Here is a 27,850-nt window from a genome sequence, read left to right as displayed (position 1 = left end):
TACCAACATGGATGAATTTTCCTCATATGATGATGGGGGAATGTCAAGCCTTCCATCTTCGGGTGCCTCAGAGAGGTTTTCGCCCTCAGATACGTCCTTTCTTTTTATTTTTTTGGGGTCAGATAGCGCCATAGTGTGGTTTTCGCCATAAGACCCTTGATTTGTTCTTATTTTCACATTTTTGCGACTGGAAGGTCCGACACCCTCACCAAAATATGCCATGTTGTTGAGTTCTATGGTGTATCCTACTTTGTGGTCCCCAGGGGGAAGATCATCTCGTATGCCAAGATAGTCAATAATAGCTTCGTCATTCTGAAATGTGTCAAATTGTGCTGGTCCTTCATAATCCCAGTCAATGAGTTGGTGGTGAACAAGGGGAAGGCCTTTAATGTTTTTAGAGTTTGCAGGGCTAAGAGTGAAGATATGGTTATATTCGGGTATATCGAGGCAATCATCGAGGTCATCGATGGCACTCTCCTCGTCAGTTTCGATCGCAAGCGAATCCAAATTGTCGTTACTAGTAGCGCCTTCCGGGACAGGTGTCCTCATCCTGTGTGATTTCGACCTAGAAACTTGAGACGAAGACTGTGCGGAATCCTTATGGGTTGTTTCTTGACCAACTCTGAACTTTTTATAAAATTCGTCTTCTTTTGTGGGTTCATCTGGCTCTCTGAATGTCTCGGTGAGCTCATAGTCACTGGAGGATTTGTCTAAACCCCATTCCCATTCGTTGGAATCTGTGGAATAGCAATCTTCTTGTTGAACTTTGGCAACTTTGATTTGTGATGCCTCTTCTGTCCTTTTGTGTGGATCTTGGAAGTCAGAAAACCAATTCCCTTTGAGCATTCTCTTCTTACAGTCAATTCAGGTTGTAGGGGTTCCATGATGCCTTCTTTGCGTAACCCAAGAGGGCTTTTTCCATCATACCCGAATTTTTGTAGAATCTTGAAACCTTTGCCATATTTCTCACAAGGTATATTGATCTGATCATGTGTGTCATCTTCAATGTCTTTATAGAGAATTTTGTATAAATCTTCCTCTTCCAGTTCGCCCCATCTTTGAAAGGTAGTAGGATCCCATTTGAGCGTCATGATGAATGTTTGCTTGTTAGGATGTGGCCTTCCAAATTCTTTTGGAGAGCTCATGACTTGTCGTAAATACATGGTCTGATTTAAAGTGTATTCTCCCATGCCTTTGTCCTGAAATCTGCTTTTAAGTTCACCTTGTTTTGATGTCGAAGGTTTTAATGACTCAGGGTCAATGTATGCCGAAGAAGGAACAACTTCACGATTACTGGGAATGATGGTCTCCGTATGTGATCTCAGGTTATTGCAATATATGAACGGATTAGGATCACCGTTAACTGTTACCTCGACTCCATTATGAGGAAACTTAATGCATTGGTGATATGTCGATGGGACTGCCCTCATTTCATGAATCCAAGGACGTCCTAGCAATATATTATAAGTGAGATCTAAATCCAGGACCTGACAAACCACATCCTTTGTAACTGGCCCAATTCTTAGAGGTAAGGTGACCGTGCCCTTGGATGAGCGTTCTTCATCATCATATGCCTTGATGGTAATTTGATTATTTGAATTCACAGCTTTATCGGAATATCCCAATTGTTTAATGGTGCTCAATGTACAAATGTTTAGACCAGCTCCTCCATCTATTAGGACTCACTTTATTCGATGCTTGTGTATGAAGGCTTCAATATGTAATGGTGCATTATGTGGCTGACTTATGGAGGAATCATCAGCTTCTGTGAATGTAAGGGAATGTGGAATGGATAGGTATCCCACCATGGCTTGAAACTGGTCCACATTCAGATCAGTAGGAATGGCGATGTCTCTCAAGATTTTGTCAAGAATAGCTTTATGAGCGGGGGATATGCGTAAGAGCTCAAGGATGGAGATGAGCGCGGGTGTCCTCCCGAACTGTTCTACAAGGTCATACTCAGGTTTAGTAGATGAAGAAGCAGTGTTTTTAGTGGAGGCACCTGGCAAAGTAATTTTACCTCGACGAGTTGTAACATGACATTCAGAGGTAGGCTCGGAAGAAGATCCAACACCACTTAGGACAATCTTGGGTCTCTGAGGAGGATTCTCAGGATTTTTGTTCTTGATGGTAATAGTAGAGATATGATTATCCATTGAGATGTGATTGATAGTTGAGTCATAGTTGTAAGGTGCTCTAGTATAGTTGGCCTGATCATCTGTGACTTGGGCTTTTCCTTTGTCATGCTTTGGGAATGGTTCCTTAAACATCTCATGTTCTTGATTAGACGAATGTCCCTCAATCTCAATGTCACCTCTATCAATGAGATCTTGCACGATATTCTTCAGTCGATGGCAATTTCCTGTCTTATGACCCTTGCTCTTATGAAACTCACAATACTCATCATCATTCCACCAATTTGGTTTGACCTTTGGTTCATATGGAGGAAAATCTGGAACTGTGATCACTTTGTTTGCCACTAGCTTTTTGAAGACTGATTCAAGTGGTTCTCCCAATGGAGTGTACTTCCTTCATGATCTGGAAGTTGTTTGAGTATTCACTTGATTGTTTGTAGAACTTGATCCTGAAAAGATGAACTTGGGTCTCACTGTATTGGCATCAACAATGCCATCGTTGACTGTGTTCTTGTTTTTATTCCAAAATCTTGGCTTGTCTTTTCCTTTAAAGTCATCTTTGTTTTTCTTGAATAGCTTGATGACTCCTTGTTCAATTAGGACCTTTTCTGTTGCTAAGCCTTTTTCAATAACATCCTTGAAGGTGGACAAACAAGCTTTCCTTAGATCATAGCCAATATCCTTGTTAACGTTTTGAGTGAACATTTCTACCATTTGTTTTTGGGGAATTTCACAAGAGCATCTGCTGGCTAGATTTCTCCATCTTTGTAAAAATGACGCAAAAGATTCTCCCTCCTTTTGCCTAGTATTGCACAAAGTAGTGACTGAGATATCTGTTTCTATGTTGTAGGAGAAATGCTGAATAAATGCCTCTGCTAAGTCACCCCATGACTTAATACCAGGAGGTAATTGAGATAACCATTCCATAGCTTGATCGCCTAAGCTTTGCGGGAATAACCTCATCAAATATGTTTCTTCTGCCGCTACCTCTATGCAAGCTATGAAAAATTGTCATATGTGTACCTTGGGGTCTCCTTTTCCTCTATACTTGTCAAATTTTGGCGTCACAAAGTGTGCCGGAAATGGAGGCATTGAAATGCTCTTATCAAATGGATAAGGACATATGTCTCTCATAGTGTATGTTGGTTTTGGTGTACTCATGTCCTCCATTTTCTTTTGTAAATCTTTGATTTGTTGCTCCAAATTACTCTTAGGTGGCGATCGATTTCTTGTAGCATACCCCATGTTTGGGACACCAATTTGAGGAGGAGCTTGTTGCATGTATGGATGATATTGATCATAGACATGTTCATATGGAGGAGGCTTATATTGATGCGGCATATAGGGAGCACTTGGTATAGCTTCATGTTGAGGAACCCCATATCTATTTTGTGCATATATACCATATTCTATAGGTACGTCGGGCTCTATTGTGTTGCCCCCAAATTTGACATGAGGTTTCCTTATGTCCAAATTTTGAGCATGCCTTTGAGTGTCCAATTGTTTTGATTGATCCATAGCTTGAGCATGTGATTGAGCATATCTATCTACATAAGGCTTCCATAATGGTCTTCGAAGGTAAGTATCATATGTTTGACCATGTGTATGTGGGACCTCTGGTTTTTGAAGCAAAGCTGATGGTGATTCAGGTACCATGTGTGGTCCTCTATTTCCTCCACTATTGGGTCTCCTTTGATCCATGTTGGAGTGAGTTTGTTGCGAGGGTCGGTTTTCCATAAGTTGAGACATGTCAAAGTCATGAGGTATTTTAGCTCCACTTTGTGCCATCATTTGTAAGAAGTATTGTCTATCCCTCCTCATTATTTCCTCAACCAATCGATTGAAATGGGGATTCATAATGGATTCTTCCACATCTGCTGAATGTACTGAAAATTTGTCCACATTGTCATTTCGTGTAGCATTGTTGTTTATAGTGTCCATGTTCTCAACATTTGGATTGTTTCTATAGGCATCCATGTCAGGTAATGTAGTATGATCAGAATTGAAAAAGATCTCATTGTCATACTCATAAGAACTCATGTTTGCGGACTCTTGAGCTTCTTTAGCTTTTCTCCTAGATTTTTGAAGACGGGTTTCAACCATGAACTAGGTGTTTGACCAAGATGTGAGAGACTAGATGAAAAATGGAAAGAGTATGGAAGACCAAGAGTTGTATGGAGTGTAAATGAATCTTGAGATGTACTTGCAATGTCCAAAGTGTAAGACCAAGTATGTAAGTAGTAGAGTAGGTGTGACTTCCAAAGAGAGGATAGTTTCTCTTGATGAGGTAAGCTGACCTTGACTCTAAGTAAGACCAAATGAGACCCAAAGGTAAGAAACCTTGATGAGGGACCACTTAGCAAAGTGTAGTTGTATGTAGTATGTTGACAAAGTATGAGGAGGACAAGCAAGTGACCTTTTGACTCAAGTTTAGACAAGTATGAATGTAAAATGAGATGTGAAGCAATGATGGACTGTATGAGACCCAGAGACAGGTTGAATGCTAGATGAAACCTAAAGAAACAACCTAGGAAGCTCAAGTATTCCGAAACTGATTTCTCTTGTTTGTTGGACTCTGAAATTTTCTTGCAATTTTGAACACAGACGCGACTGTATCCTTCACAGACGCGGTTTCCGGACACAGACGCTACTATGTTTAACCCAGACGCGCTTCTGCGATTTTCTTGTTTATGTTTGCTGGACTGTAAAGATTTTGCAATTCTGGACACAGACACGACTGTATACTGCACAGACGCGGTTACCCGACACAGACGCTACTCTGATTAACACAGACATTGTTATAAACACAGACGCTATTCTTCCCTTCACAAACGTGCTTAGACAACACAGACGCGGTTAAAACAGACATAGACGCGTTTCTGTAAACTTCGTGCAATTTTTCCAATCTGTGAAGTTGTTTTGTTGTGACCAAATCCGACTGTTTGACTGTTTTTCGTGACAAGAGGACTCAATGTTGATGAGGACTCAATGTTTGCAAATGTTTAGACTCCAAAAGTGTGTTGTTTGATGTAAAATGTTTTGCATACACTTGAAGACACAAAAGACACAATGTTTTGCTGTTTGATCTTGAATGCTTTGAATGTTTAACATAAGTCAAGCACAATTCTTATGGCTGGCCAAGACAATAGTTGTTGATCCCACATAGGGTTTTACCCCCAAGGCTACGCTATTCAGAGCAGATACTTAGATGCTTGACCTCACTGGCTCCACCCTCGGCACTCACTTCTCGGGTCAGCCAAGCATCAGTCCCCATGAAAACTCCCCATGGCAAACTTTGTATCTCTACTAAGAACCGTATGTGTGTGGGCTGCTACCAGAGGTCCGACCTCCTACCCCAACAACTAGAAGGATTTGGGCCTCTAAAACAAAATGGTGCTAGTAAGGGCATCCGCTCGTGTGGCCATACATGCGGCACTTTCAGCTCTGTAAATACAGAAGGCTCCTAGCCGATAGGGGTTACGCCCTACAAATGATCAAATAAATTTGATCAAACGGGTTTATGGGGAGACATAGTGTCGGTATGAACTAATCAGCACATGTTATCCATAGTTTTCACCATGAATACATTTGATTATAGTGGTTTGGATGAGGTGGGTTTTCCTCGCTACCACTTGGGTCGTCCTCTTCTCACTAGTAGTCCTAATGACCACACGGGAAGACAGGCCCTCTAAAGATTAAACAAAAAGAGCCTATTGCTCAAGACACAAAAGACAATGATTCAATTTTAGTGCACCAATGGAAGTGTTTGCTAATCTATGAAAACAAGGTACACAACAAAATTTCAAAACCCTAGCCAAGGACCTGCAACAAAATTTGTTAGTAGTTTGGGTTGTTTCAAATGATCACCCCTTCCTGCAAGCACACAAGTTAGGTAAATTTTAGAAACCCAAAAGACTTTGTGAAAGAGGGGCCTTCAACCAAAAAGATTTTGCTTCCAAGACGAGCTGCACCAACTTAGTTAGCTAGATCTGAAAGGGTTAGTCCAAAAATAAACCAGATCTGAAACCCTAAGTACAAAATCCAAAAATCAAATCTATGAAAATTTGAAAATTTCAAAACATTCAAAACACAGACGTTGTTACCTACAACACAGACGCGTCTGTATGACACAGAAGCGGTTCTGTGACTCACAGACGCGGTCAAAAATCATTGACGCCCTTATCGGACACAGACGCGATAAAAAACAACACAGACGCGCTTAGAGAACACAGACGCCCCTGTCTGAGACCTGCAAAATAAAATTTGTCAAAAACACAGACGCGACTCCAGTATCCGCAGACGCTCCTGAAAATCAGAGACGCGATCCGAAAGTTCACAGACGCGAAAAAAACCTAAAATGTCATCGAAAAATGTCCGATCTGCAACTTCAAAAACGCAAAATCTGTAACAAAAAAGGTTAAATGCAAAGGGACAAGAAGTCCCACCAGGCGTGCCAAAATGTATATGGTGAAAATGGATAACAATAATAACAATATTGAAAGGCTAAATGAATTCAACCACAAAACCCTAGCCTAACAATCAACAAAGATCCACCATAACATATGAAGATTACCTAAGACAATGCAAATCAAATGAAATCACAAAGATTATACCTTCACATGTCCAATAGGGTTTGGATCTCCATTCTTCCTATCTCCATTGATCTTGCTTGATATATTTGCTCTCAGATTTTATATGCACAAGAGCTCAACAAAGAACGGAATGTGGTTGCAAGTAGGATCGTAGTGTAGTCAAGTCCTCCAAATTGTCGATTAGGTCATTAGAATGCTTGATTAGGGTTTGATAGTGAAGAAGACATCTCCTTATATAGAAGACACTATATGAAATGGAGGGATAAGATTGAGAGGTGTAAAAGGAGGTCGGCTATGATTAGAGGGTAGGTAAAAGAAATAATAAAATAATGAGAGGGGTAGGTAGTGTATGAGTTAAGAGATGAATGACATGTGTCATGTGTAGAAAAGGTTAATGAATTAATTAAATAAATAAAGATTTATTTAATTAATAGTAGAAGTGGGATAATTAAATAAATAAGATATTTATTTAATTTAGGAAGCGGATAATTTAAATAAATAAATGTATTTATTTAAATGAGAAATAAGGCTAGAAGAAGATAAATGAATTAATTAAATAAATAAAGATTTATTTAATTAATAGAAGAATTAGGCTTAGATAATTAAATAAATAAAATATTTATTTAATTAGACTGGACAATTTTAGGTGTCTACAGTGGATGAATTACCAACAGAACTATTTAAAAGACTTGAAGCTAGAAGGCAAACTATTGTAGAGCTTGATAAGAAAATAAAAGTTGAAAAACTACTTGCTGTTTATCCTGTCAACTCACCAAAAGAGATAGATGATCTGATCTCTGAGGCTAACCAGTCAGTATTCTCAACTGCACACCGGCATATAGCACTTATGGTTTGTAGAGTGAATGAGGTTGCAGAGAAAAATGCTAATTCATGGGACATATTCCTTGTAGAGAAGGAAAAGAGGGAAGAATATAGAAATCCTAAACCTATCAAAGTATACCAAAAAGATAAGGATAAGGGAAAAGGCAAGGTTGGTGGACCACCTAGCATAAAAATAACAGATAATCTATCCCCACCGCCTCTGGATACTCCATTGGTAGTTACTACTGACAATCAACCAGCTAGTGAGAGTATGGACATACCACAAGAGGACACAAATCCCAATTCTGAGGTGTTATATACAGTTGACATTGACACTTAGAAAGTCAATATTGTGGTAGATAAGGATACAACTAGGAAAATAGATATGGCTAGTGAGCCACTAGTAACAGATGGTACAAAAGGTAAACTGGCAGATGATAACACTGAGCAACAGACAGAGCAACAGGAAGAACAACAGGATCCATCACAGCAATAGGTTCACACAGAGACAGTGCCACCAGCAACAACTGAGCAATCCAAACCTTTGCTTAAAGAAATGGAAACACAAATTGACCTACTAGAGGTCACCACAAGCAAGGATATTGCTCCCACCGGCGGGATACAAAGTGTTGGTTCTTCAAGTGCAGAATTCAAATCAACTGATGTAACAAAAGTTCTTTTGGATTCCATCAAGAAGATAACAGATTGTAGCTCACAAGCATACAAGGCAATAGATGATACCATTCCAATTTTGAAAATGATAGCACCTAAGTGTAATGTAGATAATAAAGATTCTTTGAGTCAACTTGACACTTTGTCTAAGTATATTACTGACAAAATTGTGACAGTCGAACAAATAAAAGAGGAAGCATTCAAGGAGAGATTAGAGAAGGAAAAACACAAATTCTTTGAGGAAGAAATAAAGAAGCGTACAAGGCAATTTGACACACTTTTATCGGAACTGTGTAGTACACTAAAGGAATTTAAAACTTTGTACAGGGATACATGTAAAACTAACTTTTTGACAGTAGATATAGACCGGAAGATCAGCAAGATACAGGAACAAATAAATCAACTAGCTGAAAATTTCATTAATTCATCTGATTCATTATCGGTCTTTGAGCAGAAAATAACAGGTTTTGAGGAAGAACTACTAAAATTGGAAAGAGAAAATGAAAGAATAAAAGGTAAGGCTAAAGATCTAAAATGGAGACTAAGTCCAAAATTGGACTACCTTGCCTCCTTAAGAAAAGAAATATCTGATGCTTTGATTCAAGGATAGAAAACACCGACAGAGTAAATGCAACACCTCACCGGTATAGTTCAGAGAACACAGGCCGCAATAAAAGATAGCAAAAAGTTCCTTGAGAGCCTGAATCTGGTTTTGGCAGATCATTTTCAGATTGTAACCAACTGGTTACAAGGGTGAAACTGGAAACCACACTCTATTTACACTTTGACAACCTTTGTCATTGATGCCAAATGGGGAGTAGTGGATATGAGAAAAATAATCAGCAAATGACTCATCAACTCAGGGGGAGCACATATTCTTTTGGTACACAATTTTTGGTAAGACAATTTTGGCAAATTCTTTTTGGATGATAATTTTTGGATTTTTCTCATGAGTGTTGCCATCAATGCCAAAGGGGAAGATTGTTGGCAAATGCACACTCCAATGAGATATTGTAGGTGATTGAAGGTTTTGTCATTGATGGCAACCTTAGAATCCTATGACATCGGCAAGGTAATTTATTGGCACCAGCAAGGTCAGACTCTACACTGATACATAGGCCACCGACACCGGCAGTGAAAGGAAGCATACCGACACAGAAGCCGACAGGAATTTTTGTTTGTAATTTATTTTGTTAATTATTATAAAATCATTGTAAGCCGACTTGGAAAGTTGTAAAATGACTCATATATATAAGAGATCATTGTAGAATATTTTGGTAATGATGGCAGAATGTGATTAGGTGAAATAAGGCAGACCTATTATGCGAATTATAGGTTAAGGGTTTATGTATGAAGCAGAGCTATAAACTGGTACTGGATCTGGCATAGTAGATGCTATTTTGAAGCAGTACAAGACATTGGATTTATATAATCCATTTTGTAAGTTAGTGAGACTTCCCATTTTGTAATTGAGCAGTGAGCTCTAGGCACTTGGCCTTCCTGCATGTGGAGGCCCCTCTTGTAGTAGTAATATTCTCTTATTGGCCAGTAAATGAATATTGTGGGTCACAAATCCCACCGAGGTTTTTTTCCACACCGGGTTTCCTCATTAAACTACTGTGTTATGGTGTGTTTTTCATGTGGTCGCTGTTATCTCTGTTTATTGCATTATTTCTTGTTTACCGATATATAGTGTTAATATGCTGTACATGTTTTAAGTCAAGAAAAATCTTCACCAGTTAGATACTGATTCACCCCCCCCTCTCAGTATCTGTGGGAATCCTAACATTTTCGACAAGATATCTCTATCGGTTTCCTTGGTAGTTTCTTGTTACCAATTGTTCCTTTGTTACCGGTTGCCTGAGACCTATTCTAGTGATCTATTGGAACCCATTTTGAAGCTTGCGGAGCCTTAGACGTTGATCTTGATATTTCTTGGCATGTGGATGGCCTTCTACGTTTCATCCTTTGGATTTTCTAGAGGAATCTCTTGGTGAAGGCCGACCTTGTTCATTTTGCACGTGAGGTCTTGTTCTTCGGTTTGGGCTGACTAGATCCTTTGGATCGATATATATATATATATATATATATATATATATATATATATATATATATATATATATATATATATATATATATTTATAATCATGCTTTAGAATGAAATAATCAGAGAATCAAGGAGTATCAGATAGATAGATTGTGCCTAGAAGATAGATCTTTTGATTCAAGGTCCCAGTGTGACCTATTCTACTAGGCATGTGTGCCAGTATGTTGTAACCCAGTTGTTACTATTGGATGTAATTAAATTTCATGAAATAAAACTATCTGTTATGCATTGCCTCCATCATATCTATGTGTTTACATTGGGTTTACTCTTACTGACTGGTTTGGAATGATCTCCTCAAGGTCTCTCCTCACCGGTGACTGCTTCAAGTGGTATCAGAGTGAAGTTTGTTCCAGGGGTTGTGTGTCTTAAATCTTATTGTAGGGTGGAAAATTGCGGATCTAGCCTGCAATTGCAGAAGACTAGCATGGATCAATGGCACAAAGAGGAACTAGGAATGGTGGAGTGCATGGGAATGCAAACCCTGTTGTAATGGAGATGTCATATGTTGCGAGGAATAGAAGCCTGGTTAGAAGCCATGGAGATAGCCTAGAGAAGAGGCCAACATGTTGAGGATGTTAGCGAAGATGAAGGAGAATAAGCCCTGGCAGATCAAGTGAACCTAGCAGCAGTTGATCTGGAGGAGGAAAGGTTTTTAAGGGTTTTGAGTAGGGCGAACACTAAACCTCATTTTACCCCATTGGAATATGATGGGAAGTTAGAATCAGATGAATTAATGGATTGGATCTCAAAGATGGAGAAGTATTTTGATTTTGAAAATACTGCAGAAGAGAGGAAGGTGAATTATGCTTGTACCCAGTTGAAAGGTCATGCATCTCTTTGGTGGGAGCACTTGCAAGTTTATAGGCAAATAAGAGATAAATAAAAGATTAAGACATGGGATAGGATGATTGCTAAGTTAAAATCAAAGTTTGTCCTGACAAATTATCAAGTAGATTTATTCTGAAAGTTGTAGAATCTGAGATAGAAGGAATGTGAAGGAGTACACCAAAACATTTTCCAAGTTGAACATTAGATAGGGACATGTTCATTATGAAATTGAAAAAATTCTAATGTATTTGAATGGATTGCGGATGACTATGCAAGATGAACCCAGTATGATCAAATTAGAGAGTGTTGAGGAGGCTTACTAGTATGCAATAAAGGCTAAAGAGAAATTGAATAAAAGGCATGAGCAAAGACAGAGAGGTAGAGGTGGAAGGTTTACTGGAGGAAGATTTAGTGGAAGAGGATACACTAGAGGAAGAGGAACCAATACAGATCATAAAAAAGACAAGGAAGTGAGAAAGGAAGGTAATTCATACCAGAAGGATGATAGAAATTTATACTAGAGGAGAGAACCAGATAGTTGTTGGAATGAGAACTTTGGAAGACAAGACAAAATGACATTCAGAGGAACCTGTTTTAAATGTGGAGGAGAAGGGCACCATGCATTTGAATGTAAGAAGTCAAAGGCTATAGGAAGAGTGGTAGTGGTGGAAGAGAACCCCACCGGATGAGACAATAAACTAGAAGATGGAGAGTTGTTAATTATGAGGAGAGATTTATGTCATAAAGAAGGAGATAAAGAACCCTTGCGGAGGAAGAACTTGTTCAAGACCATATATAAGGTATCTGATAAGTGTTCTAAAGTTGTTATTGATAGTGGTAGTTCAGATAATCTTATTTTAGAAGAGGTGGTGAATAAGTTGAAATTGGAGAGATTGAAACACTGTAAAAATTGCCAGATAGCATGGATTTAGGATGAACATAAGTTATTAGTAAGTGAACAATGTTTAGTAAAATTGAAAATTGGGAATTATCATGATGAAGTTTTGTGTGATATTATGCCTATGGACATTTGTCATCTTTTGTTGGGAAGACCTTGGTAGTTTGATAGATAGGCAATACATGATGGGAAGAAGAATACATACACTATTATGGTCAATGGGATGAAGAAAACCTTGTTGCCTTTGGAGGAACCTTTGAAGAATGAAGTCTATATAAATAACATAATTTGTCTAGTAGATGGAAGGAAATTTATGGATGGACTAAGACATGAGAATGTATGTTTTGCCTTAATTCCTAAGAAGACTGAGAGATAGGAACTGGAAGGAGAACACTCGATAGGGATAAGAGATTTGCTGACATAGTATGGGGACATCATTTCAGATAATGTACCTGATGGATTGCCACCTATTAGAAGTATTAGTCATTGCATGGACATAGTTCTCGGAGCTAGTTTGCCTAACAAAGCTGCACACCAGTTAACACCGACAGAGAATGAAGAAATGAATAGACAGGTGCAGGAGATATTGAAGAAAGGTTTTATCAGGGAAATTCTAAGCACTTGTATAGTACCAGTGGTATTAGCACCTAAGAAGAATGGAGAATGAAGGATGTGTATTGATTCAAGAGAAATAAACAAGATCACAGTAAAATATTGGTTTCCCTTGCCTAGGATAGATGACATAATGGATTGTTTGGGTGGAGCGAAGTACTTTACAAAGATAGATTTGAAGAGTGGATATCATTAGATCAAGATCAGAGAAGGTGGTGAATGGAAGATGGCATTTAAGACAAATGAAGGATTATATGAATGGTTGGTGATGCCTTTTGGACTAAATAATGCACCAAGTACTTTCATGACACTGATGAATGAGGTTTTGAAGAAATTCTTGGGTAATTTTTTTATTGTGTACTTGGATGACATTCTGATTTTCAGTAAAATAAAAGAGGAGCATTTGTTGTAGTTAAGACAAGTTTTGTAGAGGTTGAGAGAAGAAAAGTTATTGATCAATATCAAGAAGTGCAATTTCATGAAGGATGAGCTAGTCTATTTGGGATTTGTGATATCTAAGGATGGTTTGAAGATGGTCCCTGAGAAAGTGAAAGCCATTGTTGAGTGGCCTACACTAGAAAACATTGGAGAGGTAAGATCATTTCATGGATTGGCTAATTTTTACTGGAAGTTCATCAGAAATTTTAGTTCAGTTTGTAACCCTATGACTAAGACGATGAGGGGAGATCATAAGGAATTCATGTGGACTACCGGAGAAAACAAAAGTTTTGAGTTGTTGAAACAGAAAGTGACTAAGCGGTTTGTGTTGGCTTTACCAGATTTCAATAAGGTATTTCAAGTGGATTGTGATGCAAGTGGAACAATAATAGGAGCAGCTTTGAGTCAAGAAGGGAGAGCAATAGCATATTTTAGTGAGGAATTGAATGATTCCCATAAGAGATATTTAGTATATAATCAAGAATTTTATGCCATAATTCAATCCTTGAAGAAATGAAGACATTACTTGTTGCCTAAGGAGTTTGTGTTATATACAGATCATCAAGATTTGCAATATTTGAACAGTCAGAGTAAGTTGAATCAGAGACATATGAGATGGGTAGAATTATTGCAGTGTTACACCTTTGTGTTGAAACATAGAAGTGGGAAATCTAACAAAGTTGTTGATGCATTAAGTAGGAGAAGGAATTTACTGACAGAGATGAGAGTGATAGTATTAGGTTTTGAAGATTTCAAGACCTTGTATGATGAAGACCCATATTTTGTAGAACCTTGGAGAGCATATAGAGAACCAGTTATGGTTGATAGGAGAAAATGGTTGGATTACTTATTCAAGATGGGATGTTATTTAAGGGAGTTCAATTATGCATACCTAAAAGTTCCATGAGAGAGAACCTGATAATAGAGAAGCATAGTGGAGGTTTAGCTGGACATTTTGGCATTGATAAAATAGTTGCATTGGTGAGTGAGCAGTACTTTTGGCCCCAAATTAATAAGGATGTTAAGAGATATGTGGAAAGTTGTAGAGTTTGTCAAGTTGCAAAAGGTAGTAGTCGGAATGTGGGATTGTATAAACCTTTGACAGTACCGGTAATACCTTGGGAGGATATAAGTATGGATTTTGTACTTGGCTTACCTAAGACACTAAGAGGGAATGATTCTATATTTGTGGTAGTGGATATATTTTCAAATATGACTCATTTCATACCTTTTAAGAAGACATCAGATGCATTGCATGTAACAGACCTATTTTTCAAGGAAGTGGTAAGACTGCATGGATTACCTAAGAGAATAGTTTAAGATAGAGACACTAAGTTTGTTGGATATTTTTGGAGAAAAATTTGGAAGAAGATGAAGACATATTTGAAGTTAAATTCTACTTTTCATCCATAGACTGATGGATAGATAGAAGTAGTTAACCAAAGTTTGGGAAACTTGTTGAGATGTTTAGTAGGAGATAAAACCAGAAGTTGAGATTTGATCCTTGCACAAGTAGAGTTTTCCTATAACAATTCAGTGAATAGAAGTACTGGAAAAACACCTTTTGAGATTGTTACCAGAGTGCATCCTAAAGGGAATAGTAGAATTAAGAGACATTAGTAGTGAAGACCAAAAGATTTTAGAAGTAGAATAATTTGCGGATCACATGGCAGCATTGCATATTTAGGTTAGACAACATTTAGAAGGCATGAATAGAAAATACAAGGAGAAGAAAGATGAGAAGAGGAGACATAAAGAATTTGAAATTGTCAATGAAGTGATGGTCTATTTAATAAAAGAGAGATTCCCCATTGGAACTTATAATAAGTTGCAGATGAAGAAGTTTGGACCCAGTAAGATCTTGAGAAAGTTCAGTTTTGGAAATGCATATCAAGTGGAGCTATTGGATAGTCAAAATATTTCACCAATATTAAACATTACAAATCTTCATGAGTACCATGAACCAGAATTCAGTGAAGACAATATTGCAGACTTGGAGAAACAATTGCCCCAGAAGGAACTAGATCAGACTGAAGAGATTTTGGACACTAGGATTGGGTGTAGTACCCGAAGTAGTCAATACAAAGAATATATTGTGAAGTGGAAAAATAGACCATTGGAAGATTCATCTTGGATTTCTCAGGCAAATGTAGACCACCTTGGTTTCCCTCTGATCCCAACAAAGTGAGAGGCTCACTTTTTTATTAACCTCGGATGTCTAATGCAGGAGCATCCCTGGTTCACAACAATCTTGCATCAACCAAAAACATTTTCTTCTCTGCTTTATTTTTTGTTTGCAGTTTTAGTTTTACTTTTTGTGTGTCCTAGTTTTTGGCTCACCGATTCTTGTGAAGTTGGATTCTACTTGAAGACTTGATCATCTTGCTTGGTTTCTAACCGCATCACATTTGGATCACTTTCCGACAAGATATCGCTATCGGTTTCCTTGGTAGTTTCTTGTTACCAGTTGTTCCTTTATTACTGATTGCCTTAGACCTATTCTAGTGATCTACCAGAACCCATTCCAAAGCTTGTGGAGCCTTGGATGTTGATCTTGATGTTTCTTGGCATGTGGCCGACCTTCTGCATTTCATCCTTTGGATTTTTCAAAGGAATCTCTTGGTGGAGGCCGACCTTGTTCATTTTGCACGTTAGGTCTTGTTCTTTGGGTTTTGATCCTTTTTAGGCCGACCAGATCCTTTGGATCGATATATATTTTTAATCATGCTTTAGAATGCAATAATCAGAGAATCAAGGAGTATTAGATAGATAGAATCTTCCTAGAAGATAGATCTTTCGATTCAAGGTCTCGGTGTGACCTATTCTACAAGGCATGTGTGCCAGTATGTTGTAACCCAGTTGTTACCATTGGATGTAATTAAATTTCATGAAATAAAACTATCTGTTATGCATTGCCTCCATCATATCTATGTGTTTACGTTGGGTTTACTCTTGCTGACTGGTTTGGACTGATCTCCTTGAGGTCTCTCCTCGCTGGTGACTGCTTCATAGTGTGTCTAAATGCATGTGCATTCCCCATTGTAATATTTCATATATTTTTAAAATGGTATCATCTCATTGTGGGTAGGTTCCCATCGTGGTTTTTCCCTTTACCGGGTTTTTCACGTCAAAAATCTTGGTGTTATATGTGTTATTGATGTGGTCTTGATTTATGCTTTCATTGTTAATTATCAGATCTAAATTTGTGTTTGATTTGAGTAAAGTTTGTGAGAAAACTAATTCACCCCCCCTCTCAGTTTGTTTCCTTGTTGCTAAAAGGACCTATATAAGGTTTTGTGCTATAGGGCCTTGTGTATGAGTACACATTTTTGTTGTGAATGTATCATGGAGGGAAGTTGAAAGTCACTATCAAGAACATGCCACATACAAAATATCCTCACTACTAATTTATATTGGCCAAATTGTCATAGGGATAAACATGAGTTTGTATGAAGATACTAACCAGCTCTCTAGATAGTGACCTATTTCTCAATCCAATCTAAGCCTAGGAGACATTCAAAAATTGGGTAGCTAGTCTTTTCATGTTGATTCAACATATTTCATGATGTATGGAAACATTATTGAATATCCATAATACTAAGAGGGGAGGGGTGAATCAGTATTCCCTTGAACTTATTAAAACTTCTAACTAACCAATCCCATAACATAATTTAGATACAATAAAGAAAAACTAACTCATAACACCAGATTTGTACATGGAAAACCCAATATAGGGAAAACTAGGGAGAGAGTGTTCTCTGATGAATGATGTAATATGTAACCTGTTACATAGTACAAGGGTGTGGCTCACTGCTAGTTTGGGCTTACTGATTGAATATAAATGGCTCACTACAAGATATTAGAATATACAAAAATTGAACTATTAGAGTTTCATCTGACATATGCATAGATTACAGATCCTTTGAAGTACACAAAACTATCTTATACACTCATTGTAAATATACCGCATAACAATATTTACATCCACAAAAATTTTCACATAAATAGACTATACACAAATAAAAAAATTTCAACAAGGATACTTCTAACATGCAAGAGTGATGAATATATATATCCACATCAAATATTCTGATGAGCCGGCTCAACCAAAAGGGGTGAGACCGAACTATCCACATGCTACATCAACCAAAGTATCTTCATGTGGTGTTGGTTTCCAACTTGAATCATGAAACACCTTTTAGAATATGCCTTTACTATATCTGAATAGGACTGAAGTCAAAGACACCTCAAAGAGTATGCTCTCAAAACATTCATAATGGATCAGACCTAAAACATCTTCCAGTAAGAGTAAATACCAGACCTCGAAGTTGCATGAAGTAAACTTACATAGATTGCATAACAAAGAAACATCATATACTTGAAGAAAACTTCTGCATTGAATTAAATACATACATGCCAAACCAAATCACATTCATGACATCAATGACAATAGGCCAACAGTCTCTCCTTTGCCATTGATGGCAATAGAGAGTTATACATTATAAGTTTGTTGAAATAACTAAAACAACAACTATGTAAGAGTTTCAATAAAATAACATAAACATGGTGCTTAACCATACTTAACAATACTCTCCCTTTGTCAATAATGATAAAGGGCCAAAAAGTTAGAAGCAGTGCACAAATAAAAAACTAAAACTCCCCCTAAGGGAGACAACAACTGTCATCCAATGACCTGCTTATGTTTCTAAACAAGTGTGGTCTAGGAGTCTTTGTTATAATCCAATGAGAGATGACATTTGATAGGAACTCTATGTGTACCTACATGGATGAGAGTAATTTATCTACCTCAGGAATGGAGCCAAGAACAAAATATGTGAATTAAGTGGCTCAAGAGAGGGATTATTTTATGAAAGAAAAGCTTTTGATACCCAAATCCTGCAACTTTCCTAAGGGAAGAATAATATTATCTCTGTATTGTTGCAACTCAAAATATTTTTCATGAAGTTCTTCAATTTTAGATCTGCCAAACCCAGATAAGTCTTTAGATAATTTGTAATTTATATAAGCTTGTTGGATCTTATCTTCAATTATGTTTATAACATCCTTGATTCTATTTGTGGCATTTGACCATTGAAGGCTATATGGAAAGAGAAAGTCACCATTTACCAAATATGATTGTCTTTGAGAAATAAGTTGTGTGAGTTGAAGATGTGCAATCTCACACTTAGCATTGAGTTCATATAACAACTTCTCTTGGTCATCTTCTCTATCTTTATCATACTTTTCTTTTAATTTTTTGGTGTGGTTTCTCAACGAATTGATCAACATTTTTCATTTATCCGCATTAGGGGTGTCTTGATCTATCTTACACTTGGGCATTTCAGCATGAAGTGATACCTACAAATCTTCAACAATTTTGTCCTTTTTCCAAAAATCTTGTCTTGCAGATGAAAGAAATAGGATGAATAATAGGATGAAGTAATAGGATGAATAATTGAGGGTGCAAAAAATAGTTTTGTCTAGGTATCTTTGATAGTACTAGAATTGGTACCGACCAAAGTCACTGATCTAGGTAAACTCACTGTAGATTCTTTTTCCTGATTATCAGCCTTATCTTTAGATATATCCTTGGGCTCAGGTTTACTCGCTTTATTTTTAGAGGATACTTGTTCATCTTGACCTTTATCAATAGAATATTCAATGTCTTTGCCTTTACCAGATTCAAAATTGACCGAAGGAACAATAGAATTTTTGTGGATATCTATAACATTTTTCATAACAGATCAACAATTGGATTATTATAAGGATTGCTAATAGGGGCATCAATAGGATTATCAGACATAATTTTAGGCACACTGGTAGAAGTATCGAAATCAACAGAAGGGAACAAACCAAGATTCTGAGCAATTGTCACTAGAGTCTCCATGATTTCACTTATAAGTTTTTCTTTGGCATTAGCCTCTCCTCCCATGAGACTGCCTAGGGTCTTCTTGGTTCTCAATTCAGTTTTGTAAGCTTCAATAAGGGTAGCCTTATTATCTTGGGAAAGTGAAAAAATGACTAATTCAAAGACTTGATTCTTAATGGACTATTCCTCTTCCCAACAATTTTTTTGATCCTAATCAATTTATCGTACAGGTCTTTTAGAATATTATTCCTAAACTAATCATCTATAGCTTCAAATTGAAGACAATATAATAAAAAATCTTTAATTATTCTATTTTGATCCTCAACATTTGCTTCAATATAAAGACTGCCTACCTCACTTGGGCTTTTACCTTGAGCAAGGGAGTCACACAAGCTCTCCTCATCAAGAGGCTTCTTGACTTTCTTCACTTTAGGTTTTTGGACATGTACCCACATCTTTCTCTTCTTCGGACTCTAGAACTATAGTCTTCCTTTTAGCTTCTATTGTCTTCTTCAAAGAACTAGATGAGGGAAACTCCTTCTGAGCAACTTTAGATGCTCCAGATGCGCTAGCAAGTCTTCCAGGACATCTAATATTAGTACTATCTTCCTTAGTTTAGCCTTTTCCATGGATTCTTGAATTACGTTCTTGACATTCTTTTCACAATCCTTCTTACTGAGTTCCATGTGGACCTCCAAATACTTTTCAATAACTGTCCCAAACATTCTTGAGACTCCTCAGCCATATTTTGCAATAGGAATTTAGCTACACCTTCAAGAATCTCTTGGGTAGCTTCATATCTGAACAGAGGGACTCAAACTTTCCTTGGCAAAACCACCTTCATATAGCATTTATTAGTTGTTACTACAAACGTAATACATTTCTTGTACTTTAAAATGATCTCCTTCGAGATCCTATCTCTTCTCTACATGTTCATTTGAAAAATGGCAAAAAAGGCTAAAAATGCTTCTTCTCTTTCCTTATCACTGATGAAACCTTTTATATTATCCCCAATTAGATGGGCTACAGGGGTATCCAGAGACAAGAAAACCCTACCTCGACCAGGTAACTCTTATAAGAAATAAAATAGAATACACAAGGATAGGGTTCTAAGTTTGAAAGAATGTTTCTTTTTCCCATATTATGCAAAATTCTCTAGGAACTGCTATCACAAGATCTCATAGAGGTTGAAATCCTTGTTCAGCTTTGCCATTTCATATGCCATATGTACTATCCTAGCTGAAATGGAGTTTTCCCTATTTGTGAAATAAATCTTTTTTTTTGACCATCCTTGATAAATATTTAACCATTTGATTCTAGACATTTTCAATCACCAAAGAACGCTTATCAAATGTTGCACCTAGTAAAATCCATAAAAAATTTATTTTTGGGAGATTTTTGAGTGGGAATAACTCTAGAATCACTCAGACTAGTAATGGATTTCATTACATCTTTAGTGATAAGATGAGTTTGATCTAACCAAAGGAATTCATCATGATACCTACTCATAGCTAGCTTAACCCACTTTTTATCATAACAAAAGTTGGGAAAGTCATTCCATGTGTCTAATTTCTTCTCAGCTAGGTTAGAAAATTCATGCCTTACCTGACCATGCTCGTTAATTATTTTCTTAGTCCACAATTCCAACATCTTTCTATTATAACTAAAATCTTCCATATTAGCATTAATATAGGATTTAACATCCTCAGCAAGGACTTCTCGAATATAGGGCGAGGCTTGGATACCACATCAACTACGGTAGGAGTATCCATGAAATCTAATTCAAAAAAGTGTTAACCATGATCAATTTTGCGAGAGAAAACCTAAGAACTCTAATCGCCTTGACTGTATTCAATGCTCTTAATTTCTTCTTTAATTCAAGGTGAAGTTAAGTTCATCAAAGAGGTGTCCTTATAATCCTCCATGTAACGCTCCACATTAAATGCACATGAGCTATCTTCTACTTTTTTGAGTTTTGCAATAACCTACCGAATCCTATGATGAGTTATGAATTTGATGACCGGACTTCTTCATACTTTTCTCTATCAATATTATGGCCTCATGCTTCTTTGGATGGGGATAGGGATATGATATTTTTCTAATCACTCTGTTTGGCCCAAAGCCATAGATTCTTTAGTTTCCAAATGAAGTGTCTGCACTGGATCTAGGCGTTGATGCATCTATAGTCTCTATCTTTCTCTAGATCTTATTCATCTCATCTTTCACATCCTCCAGATTGATCTTCTTTAACAATTTAACTATATTTTGAACATTATTTCTTATGCATTCTCTTTCCATGTGTCCAAATTCGTTGCAGTTGTAGCACCTATTGTTCACTGGATATTGTCTTCACCTGCATTGGTTAGCTTTGTGTCAAAAAAAATTACATGTATATCATCATCCTCTAAAATGATTATATCTACCTTGATTCATAACTAGATTTTGACATTGATTAGATTTATGACCATATTTATTGCATGTGTAACATGTAGTAGAGAATAGGTTAGAATTTTGATTCAAGCTACTTCTACATTCTACTACCCTATGTCCTCCTCTATTGTATTTATAACAAGAATCATTATAGGAGGTATTTTATTTACTTACTTGTTGTTGGGCTTGTTGGGACTGATTAAAATTGAGTCAAATTTTAGAGGCCCATTTCAAAATTTTGCTCTGCATGTCAGAAAAGCACCTAAATAAGTCAGTTTGAATGCCTAGTTAGCAAGGGGGTAAAATGGAGCCAGTTGATTTTCAGAGGGTAAGGCTCGAGATTCATGTCCCACACATTTCATTTGGCCTATTCAGTGATGTGCAACTTTCAGAATTCATTTTGGATAAATTTATGAGGTACCCATTTTGAGGGGTGAGCTGGAAGTGCATTTTAGGCATAAAATGCAGATTTTATGGAGTAGCCTTCTTTGAGCGATTACATCTTTTTCCCTATTGATCGTCATGGAAAAATTCAAAATGGATTCAATTGTATGCATAAAAGTGAGTTACCCTGCAAAATTTCAAGTCTTGACGAATCCGTTTGCTCCGTTTTCATAGCCAAATCCATTTGTAGTTTGTGAGGTTTGCACAAGTGTAAAAATGTCCCGATGAATGTCATGTCAGAATTTTTGTTCCGAGCTAATGTTGGTATAAATGGTGAGCTACATTTCAAATTTCAAGCTTTTATCAATCCGTTTGATCGGTTTTCAAAAGGACTCATTTTGCCATCAAATTCAGTTATCCGCACTTCCAGTGTTAGATCAGTTAATGTAGCCGTTTTGGTGAGCGCGCCGTTTGCATCCTGTCATTCTGGTGATCGAACTGAGAATTCAAAGATTTAATATGTACTTTAAGGTACCTATGTTCCAAATTTGAGAGCCTACGGAGGTCGTTTGATATTTTTAAGAAAGGCATCATGTGTTGCCAGAACATTGACTTCATCAGGTCCGCAGTGTCGACAAAGCCAGTTGGCCGTTTTCGGAAATTAATATCTCTTCACTCGGGACTCATCTTGAGAAACCGTTTGGTAGATGTCATCCTTGTATATCAAAGTACACGCCTGTCAGATGGCGAGCTCCAGAAAGGTGTTTTGACAGGTTTGAAAATTACGTCTTCGCGATTCAATGCGAAAATTGTGGCGTAATTGCTTGAAAGATGTAAAATGCAATTTTATGATCCGAAAATGGTGCCGATCGATTCCAGAGGTGTGTTTGAGGTTCCTAAAGCATTCCGAAGGTCAGTTGCATGAAAATGAAATTTTTTTTAGTCGGACCCACTTTGGGGCCCGACCTGGCTCTTGCCTGTGCATTGTTATTTTATTGGCGACTTGGCTTTATGAGCATTTCTAGAGTAATGTTGATGTCCATTGTTGGAGTCGAATACTTATGTGTTTCCCACCAGAGGATAATGTAAAATCAATGCCATATTTTCCTTCCCTGCTAGAACTTGGTGGTTGGGAGATGAGTTTTATGAAATATGCAAACCAAATGAAAACCCCAGCATCTTCCCTCTTTGCTGAATGTGTATTGTTTGGATGGCAAAAAAAAAAAAAGAGTCTATGGCTGGTGTCTTTCATTATTCTCCATCTATAATGGCCTTTACAACTCCATTGCCAAATGGTTATGACCGATTGCAGCCAAATACAAGGAGTGATGAGAAAAGAGAAGTTTGAAAAGCCTTTGGCATGAAATGAAAACAACCAAGTGCATTGAAACTCCCTTTGCTGGCAGCTACAACAGCAATAAACTTTCAGACAAATGCATTTGGCAGGTGTAAAATTAAATCTCCGTTTGCAGCGTTGAAGATGGAGTTTGGAGGGCTCAGAAACTTCAAACAAAATGAAATTGGCAGTTCATGTGGTGTTGAACAAACAAGTTTAAAAGGAAACCATTCAAACAAATGCCAATAAAGTCCTCCCTGTGTGATCATTAGAAGGCAATGTGCTTTTTTTTTAAAGCAAAGTTCAAATGCAGATTTGCCAGCAGCTGGAGTCTTTTAAAACAAATGCAATGTGCAGCAAACAAGTTTCCAAAACTCCAGATTGACATGGAATTGGCAAATGGAAATGCCAATGAAACCTCTAGCATCCTCCCTTGCAGCGTTGCGTGGTTGGAAAGACCATCGAACCTCATGCAAATGTCCAAAAACGCCATTAAAGTCTCAGAAATCTTCAAAATACACAGTCCCAGGCTTAATGTTTTAATCCCACATTGGCTGGGAAGTGGTATTTTCTGGTATTTATAACCAAAAATGCACAGTAGTAATATGTCAAAGCCATAAAGGCTTTTGACACAAGGTGCCTATGGGTGCCCAAGGTGGGCCCAAGCGTGAGCACGCTTCTCGAGGTGACAGAGGAGGTGAGTTGACGAAGACCAAGTGGACCCCACGTAGGCACGCTTCTCGAGGCAAACAAGCAAAATTTTGCATACGAAGGCCGGGTTAACGAGCGAGCAAGTTTGAGAGAGATCAACGGTGCGCGCTATTTCGCGAAGGGAAGATGCACGTCGTTTAAACCTCGCGAAATAGCGAAAGTGAACGAGAGCCGTCCACGTGTCGTGATAGGTGGCAGTCCAGCAGGCGGGTCCCGGTGAGGTGGCACAGAGTTGGCGCACGGGTGGCAGTCCAGTGGCGATGATGTGGCGGCCAAGTGGCAATGACGAAGCAGATGACATGGCGGTGATGAGGTGTCATCCCAGGTGGCATCCGGTCAACCCCATCGACCAATCAGAGGCCGCCACGTGGCAAAGTGTCAGAGCACAAATGGAGGCAAAAATCAAAATTAAAATGGATAAATGATATAGTTTAAACTATGGAGAAATTCGAAAAATTTAAATGATGGGTCCATGTTGAGGATTAATTCGCCCAGGGCTCAATTTTTTGCCAAAGTATAAAGTGTTATATGTTTTCGGAAAGCTCTCGGAGTGAGGAATCCGATTATGAGGTTAATTTTGACAAATGTGGGATATTTTAGAAGCAGTTTCCATGGGAACAAAATTCAGTTAGAGAGGAGACTCTTGGCAATTCAGTTGCAGATTTGATTTTCTTCTCTCCTTCTTTTTATTCCGAATTCTTCTCAGTAGTAGGGGTTCCAGAAATTTGGAAAATGCTCTAGATTTGATGGCTTCCACTTTCTGAATATCATGAACCAGATTTGTGAATGCTTCTGTTTGGTTTCAGGGTACAAAGATTGCAGTGTATTGTTGTAAATGTGGTTTTAGTTGTAGGTCTTGCTTGTGTCAGGCATGAGTAAATTCCTCACAGTATTGTCTCTAAGTATGCATTTCATTATCATAAATTGAATCCTCAAGGAGGATGAAGATTTGTCAATTTTGAGGAAATTGTGTGACTGTTTATAGGTATCCTTCAAGGAAGGTTTTAAATTTTGTAGTCAGTCATGAATGATGAAATGTGTATCCAGATCTGATAAATTTGTGAATGAATCAAATAGTGCACTAATATAAGGTATTGGTGCATGAATATTTTGTTTAAGGAAAATAACCTTGCATCTATGAGTCATATTTGCAGTTCTATCTGTGACTCTGTTGCCCAATGAACAAGGCACTGGTCTTGCAAGTTTGGGGATGTTTTCAGATATATATTTTAAACGACAAATCTAATTTCCCTTCATGTTTAGGGGTGTTTGTGTTCCATTCTTTCCAAGCTTTGTTTCATCCTATTGTTTGTACAGATCTAGCCAATTTGTAATGTTTCTTAACCTATTGAGCTTGTGAAATGATTTATCTGCTTAGTGTTGATGCAGTTATGTGTCTATAATTGTTGTATTTAATGCATCAAAAGGGTGTCCCCCCCTAGGTCTAGCAGAACCTGAAGTGCAGGAGGATCATTAGGATCCTATGTTATGTTGTCCAAGCCCTGAGGTGTTTCATTGATTGAGATTGGCTATCTCATAGATAGATTTATAGGTGTCTTGAGTTATCACTTTTGGTGAACAACAGGGCTAAAGACTTACCATTTTCTTCCCTGGTAGTTGCTACTTTTACTAAAGGTGAGTCTTCTTTGTGATATGTTTGGATTTGAGAACATTCCTCAGATTCATTCTTTTCTTCCTTCTTGGTTTCCAAAACTTTCTTTGTATCTGTCACCTTGTAAGATTTACCATATTCAGTTTTACTCTCTTATTTCTTTTCTTTCTCGAGATCTACCTTTAGAGATGTTACTTCTATATTTTGCTTCTCGCACTCTTCTAATTTTCTTTCATCATTTTGTTCAAATACTCTTTAGTCTTTTCATTATCTTCACTTTTGTCTTCCAGATCTGCAATAGTGTCATTTGCTTGTTTAAGCTCCTCACTGACTTCTTTATGCATTATTTTAATCTTTCAAATCTGCTCTCTTAGCTTCTCAATGCATTCATTATCCAAGTGGACATTTTCTTTCAGATCTTTATTTTGAATTTCTACCACATCAATATCCTCAAGAGCATTTCTAAGATCTTCGCTTAAATCCATAATTTCAACTTTCTGGGTCTCCTTTCAGTGGTTAAACTCTTCCAAAGAACTTGTCTCTAATACCAATTGTTCAATATTCAGAATACTTAGAGGGGAGGGGTGAATAAGTATTCCCTTAAACTTATTAAAACTTCTAACTAACCAATCACATAACATAATTTAAATGCAATAAAGAAAATTAACAGCGAACACATAACATCGGATTTGTATGTGGAAAACCCAATATGGGAAAAACCATAGAGATAGTGTTCTCTTAGGAATGATGCAATATGTAACCGGTTACACATTATAAAGGTATGGCTCACTACTGGTTTGGGTTCACTTCTTGGAGGGCTCACTATGTGAATATAAATGGCTCACTGCCAGATATTAGAAAATACAGAATTTGAACTGTTAGAGTTGCATCTGACATATTGATAGATTACAGTTCCTTTGAAGTACACAAAACTATCTTATACATTCATTGTACATATATCATATAATAATATTTACATCCATAGAATTTTTTGCATAAATACACTATACACAAATAGTTGTTTTTCAACAACCATACTTCTAACATGCAAAACTAATGGCTATATATATCCACATCAAATATTCTGATGAGTTGGCTCAATTGGAAGGTGTGAGACCAAACTATCCACAAGCTACAACAACCAAAGTATCTTCACGTGGTGTCAATTTCCAAGCTGAATCATAAACACCTTGTAGAATGAACCTTTACTGTATTCGGATAGGACCAGAGTCAAAGAAATCTTGAATAGTCTACTCTCAACGCATCCAGATAGGACTGGACCCAAAACATCATCTGGTAAGAGTAAATATCAAACCTCAAAGTTTCATGAAGTAAACATACATAGATTGCATAACAAAGAAACATCGTATACTTGAAGAAAACTTCTAGACTAAATCAAATACATACATGCTAGACCAAATAATATCCATGACATCAATGACGACAGGAAAACACACACAATATATCATAATGAATGTAGATTATCTAATCAGGTGAGATAAATTTGTGGTAAGAAAAGATTGTATATTTGAAATAATATTGTGATTCATATTAGTGAACATAATCAACAAATTTGGGTGTCCACTAAGTTTGACTAACAATCAAGGAATGCATTTTATTGCATCCACTATTAAAGTTTTGTTTCGCATGTTCATTTTTTTAGTATTATTGAAGCCCACCTTACCATGTATAGGCAAATGGTTTTATTGAAGATTTCAATAAAATTCTAGTCAATATTTTATTGAAGGTATTTGGTGAGGGTCATCATTATTGGACCAAGAAGCAACTTCTTGTTCGATGGGAATATTTTACAACCTCAAAGTAACTCATTGTATGTATTTCATTTTAGTTGGTAAATATTAAAGACATTATTGCCCTAGTTGAATTCTTGGCACTAACCTTACACACTACGTATATTGTGCAACTAGACAAAGAGTGTGTATGAGTGTTTATTAGAGTTGTAGGATCTAAAATAAAATTAAGTTGTGGAACTATGGGTTCAACATGTGGAGAAGTAAAGATAAAAGTAGTGTCATGGTTGTCATATTAAGGAACAGGATTTTTAACTAGGGGGTTTGGTGCTTACTTTATATTCAATTTAAGTGTCATCCAAGTAAGATGAAGGTTCGATGATTGGGCTCATATATGATTCATCATATTACAATAAATGATGTAGTGCAAATAGAAATGATAGATGGTGCATCATTAAGAGGAGGGAATAGTGTTTTGTAAAAATCAAATGTGGAGTGGTTCGAAGTCTCATGTTAGTAATTTATTTTCCTTTTCTAAATATTTTGTTATTAAATCAGTTGACTATTAAATTCGTAAAATATTTTTAATTAAATTTTATCAATAAGATCCTCTGTGACCAATGTAATAAAATAACTATGCTGATTCATGACTT

This window comes from Cryptomeria japonica, chromosome 10 (genome assembly GCF_030272615.1).
Source record: "Cryptomeria japonica chromosome 10, Sugi_1.0, whole genome shotgun sequence".
NCBI classification, from domain to species: domain Eukaryota; kingdom Viridiplantae; phylum Streptophyta; class Pinopsida; order Cupressales; family Cupressaceae; genus Cryptomeria; species Cryptomeria japonica.
This window is presented reverse-complemented; position numbering follows the sequence as displayed.